The 4,627-nt window shown below is 55.5% G+C and overlaps 1 pseudogene; it reads left to right on the top strand.

Annotated features, from left to right (window-relative positions):
• Positions 1 to 2,367: 2,367 nt before the first annotated feature.
• LOC147991206 (uncharacterized) lies at positions 2,368 to 3,790 on the top strand (annotated as a pseudogene).
• Positions 3,791 to 4,627: the final 837 nt, after the last annotated feature.

Here is a 4,627-nt window from a genome sequence, read left to right as displayed (position 1 = left end):
TTTACTTCAGACCTTCGGGTCCATAGTTATTAGCTAGATGGCTTCTTCCCTCTTTTTGGATCTCAATACAAAGTTCTCCCCCTCTCTTGTGGAGATCTATTCGATGTAATCTTCTTTTGCGGTGTGTTTGTTGAGACCGATGAATTGTGGGTTTATGATCAAGTTTATCTATGAACAATATTTGAATCTTCTCTGAATTCTTTTATGTATGATTGATTATCTTTGCAAGTCTCTTCGAATTATCAGTTTGATTTGGCCTACTAGATTGATCTTTCTTGCAATGGGAGAAGTGCTTAGCTTTGGGTTCAATCTTGCGGTGTCCTTTCCCAGTGACAGTAGGGGCAGCAAGCACGTATTGTATTGTTGCCATCGAGGATAACAAGGATGGGGTTTATATCATATTGCATGAGTTTATCCCTCTACACCATGTCATCTTGCTTAAAGCGCTACTCTGTTCTCTTGAACTTAATACTCTAGATGCATGCTTGATAGCGGTCGATGTGTGGAGTAATAGTAGTAGATGCAGGCAGGAGTCGGTCTACTTGTCTCGGACATGATGCCTATATACATGATCATACCTAGATATTCTCATAACTATGCTCAATTCTATCAATTGCTCAACAGTAATTTGTTCACCCACCGTAAATACTTATGCTCTTGAGAGAAGCCACTAGTGAAACCTATGGCCCTCGGGTCTATCTTCCATCATATTAATCTTCCAATACTTAGTTATTTCCTTTGCCATTTATTTTACTTTGCATCTTTATCATAAAAATAACAAAAATATTATCTTATCATATCTATCAGATCTCACTCTCGTAGACCGTGTAGGGATTGACAACCCCTTATCGCATTGGTTGCGATGATTTATTTGTTTGTGTAGGTGCGAGGGACTTCTGCGCAGCCTCCTACTCGATTGATACCTTGGTTCTCAAAAACTGAAGGAAATAGTTACTCTACTTTGCTGCATCACCCTTTCCTCTTCAAGGGAAAACCAACGCAAGTGTTCAAGAGGTAGCAGTGGCCCGAACCAGTATAAATCTTGTGTCTCTTGTGTTGCGAGTTCGTCGAGCTTGCCTTTGAGATCATGGTGAGGTTGAGGGCATGAGTTGGTAGGGGGAGATCTTCGTGCGCACCCCAGTGTGCGAACCTTGAGGGTTTTGCCGAAATCCGAGATCCAACATTTGGCGCGCTAGGTAGGGGAGCGCCGAAGCTGTCCTTCCATCGCTCCGCGTCCCGTCGCTTCGTCACCTCCATGGCAGACGCTCGCCGAGCTCGCGCTGAGCGTCGGGCCGCCCTCGCCGCCCGTGTTTCTTAGACGGCTCCCGTCGGCGGGCCACCCCGCCATTCTCCGTTGCCTGCCGCCAACGCCGCCACCGGCTCGATGGGAAATGAGCAGCAAGCCTCCTCGCTGCACCCCTCGATGCGGTGGGATGGCCGCACCGCCACTCCATCGCTGAGTCCGGCCGGCTCGTCGTCTCACGCACGTCGCGCTCCTATGGACATGCATGCCGCACTATGCATGGCGCGCGAACTCCTGTGCCACCGCCCCATCGACGACCTCTACGAGGACTGGCTCAACCGCATCGCCGAGCTTGTCAGTGCCGCAGGGGGCTCCCCTGTGTCATCCCTCTCGCTGCCTCGCCCTTCGCCAGCTGCGGGCGACGTGGCTCATGGAGCGCCTCCACCACCTATGCCCTAAGACGGTGCCCTGGCGCCAAGGCATGCGCCCCCCCGGCGTGATCCACCGTGTCGGGTGCCAGTATGTGAAGAAGGAAACTGCCAAGAAGTCCCTCGTCCGCAAGAAAACGCTCCTGCGCTCCTGATGCCGCTATGACAAGACCGTGCGCCACCTATGATGGCGGTGCGAGGGCGTCAAGGCCAGGCTCCGCATCAGCAAAGGGTCCCAGTGGCCACCGCGAGCTACCGCGCTTTCACCCCCGAGCCGCGTAGCGTCGCCTGGCCAGGCAAGTTCAAGCCAGACCTTCCTCCGTGCTACGACGGCACCCCCGATCCCATAGAGTTCCTACAGCTCTACAAGCTGAGCATCGAGGCGACCAACGGCGACGAGAAAGTCATGGCGAACCGGTTCCCATGGCTCTCAAGGATGGCACATGCTTGTGCCTCCTGAACCTGCCTCCAGGCTCCATCTCTTCCTGGAATGAGATGCGCGACCGTTTCGTCGCCAACTTCCAGGGCACTCGCGACCGCCCTCTGGCCGTGGGTGACCTGTGCCGCATCAAGCAACAACCAAGGGAGACCCTCCAGAAGTACATCCAGTTCTTCAACAACGTTCATCTCAAGATCCCCAAGGTGACGGATGAGGCCATCATCTCTGTGTTCTCTGATGGCGTCCGCGACGTCAAGATGAAGGAGGAGCTCGCCATCCACGAGGAGCTGTGCACATCCCTGGAGCTGTTCAACATGGCAACCAAGTGCGCAAGGGCTGAGGAAGGGCGCCTTTCCCTTCTCAAGCTCCCAGCTGCCGACCTGGAGGAGAAGAAAGCCAAGGCCAAGGACGTGAAGCGCAAGGGAAAGGCCGTACTCGCGGCAGAGCCGAACACGAAGCGTGACAGGGACCAGCCTATGTCATCCAAGAGCAGCCGACCGTTCTGCGCCTTCCACAACATGCACAACCACAACACCAACGATTGTCAAGAGCTCAGGGCCATTCCCGACGGACGCTTCGGTCGATGCCCCGAGCGCAATGACTGAGGCGACGACCGAGGAGGAGGACGTGGCGGAGGACGCTGGGACGACCGGGGCCCACGCTAGGAGTGGCGCGACCGACCTCGTGAGGACCGCTGGCAGGGTCAGTCTCGCAAAGGTTCCTGGAGGGATCAGCCTCGCGAGGACCGTCCTCAGGGCAATGTTGGGCTTCCTCCACTGCCGCCACCACCAAGAAGGAACGATGACCACCACCAAGACGAGGGGGCTGGGGGCTTCAAGGAGCCGCATGCTATCACCTACATCTTGGGTGGAGCTCAAGCCCCAGCCTCACAGCGTATCTTCAAGCGGTTTGATCGCGAGGTGAATGCAACCCTTCCCAAGCTCAAGGCTACACGCCCGCTCAAGTGGTCCAAGTGCGCTATTACCTTCAGCTTAGCAGACCAGCTCAAGTGCGCGGCCACCGCTGGCGCTCTCCCGATGCTTTGTTCACCTGTCATCAGCAACGTGCAAGTCACCAAGACTCTCATCGACGGCGGCGCAGGGCTTAACGTCCTGTCTGTCGAGTTGTTCGACAACCTTCAAGTACCCTACGATCAGCTTCAGCCTACCAAGCCTTTCTCAGGAGTGACCGACGGCTCCACCACCCCGATAGGTCAGGTCCGCCTCCCAGTCACCTTCGGACAATGCAAAAACTACCGCACCGAGGTCATCGACTTCGACGTCGCCCACATCCGTCTGCCGTACAATGCCATCCTCGAGTATCCAGCCCTGGCTAAGTTCATGGTGGTGACCCACCATGGCTACGACGTCCTCAAGATGCCATGAAGCGGCAGAATCATCATAGTCCCCTGCGAAGAAAGAGACGTGGTGTGCTCCCTCGAGCGTGCCTTCCAAGCTGCAGCAATCGACGACCCCGACAGAAAGGGTGAGTACCCTCCTGAGGCCATCCCCAAGAAGAATAAGCAGTTACTCCGTGCCGGGCCTCAAGAGAACGGCCCCGCAAGTGGCGCCACATCAGGATAAGCGCCCGCACCTGGGACGCCTCCCTTTGTCGCATAGGAAGGCGTGCCCGGCGCCCTCCTTGGGCAGGGCTCGGGGGATTTCTTTTGGAGGGCCTTAGACCTTGCCAACATTACGAGGGAGGCGCTCGGGCACCATTTGGAGGCATGTCGGATGTGGGGTTCCGACAAACCCTTAAGGTTCGAACACTAGGGTGCGCGCGAAGTCTTTTCCTCCCACCGATCTACGCCCTAGCTCACTAAGATCTCGCGGACGAACTTGACGAACTTGCAACATAGAAAGACACGAGGTTTATACTGGTTCGGGCCACCATTGTAGTGTAATACCCTACTCCAGTGTGGTGGTGGTGGATTGCCTTTAGGGCTAATAATGAATAGTACAAGGGAAGAACAACCTCCCGAGGTTGAGGTGTTCTTGAGCTCGGTGAGCTTGTGTGTGTGAGGATGGTCTGAATGATCCGTCCCTTTCTAAGGTGGTGGCTAGTCCTACTTATATAGGCCCTGGTCCTCTTCGCAAATATCGAGCGGGAAGGGAGCGAACAATGGCGGCCCAATTTGAAGGGGGGCAGCTAGTACAAGCTATCTAACAAAAGTGGTCTTCGCCTGCGAAAATCTCTGGTGGTGACGCCGTCTTGGGCTCCACGATGACCTCCGTCTTGCTGTCCTCCTGGTCTTGGTCTCATTGCACCAATATGGCAACCTTTGCCTGATGCCTCGGTACTCTTCGCCTGCGCTGGCCTCCTTTGCACCAAAGAGGAAACAAGGACGTTGCGCGCCCTGGCGCCCACCTGGTGTCGTGCGTCATGGCTCACGTCACGAGGGCCTCATGAGGTTTGCCCCACCTTGATATCTCCGCTCCTCGTGAGCCTGCCTAGATAGGCTATTCCCGAGGAGGTCTTGCGTCGTCCGCCTCGCGAGGCTTGGACCCTCGCGAGGGT

Source organism: Triticum urartu, chromosome 1A (genome assembly GCF_056163025.1).
Source record: "Triticum urartu cultivar PI428250 chromosome 1A, HENAU_Tu73, whole genome shotgun sequence".
NCBI lineage: Eukaryota > Viridiplantae > Streptophyta > Magnoliopsida > Poales > Poaceae > Triticum > Triticum urartu.
Note: the sequence above shows the minus strand (reverse complement) of the source record. Positions and strands in the feature narration are given on the sequence as shown.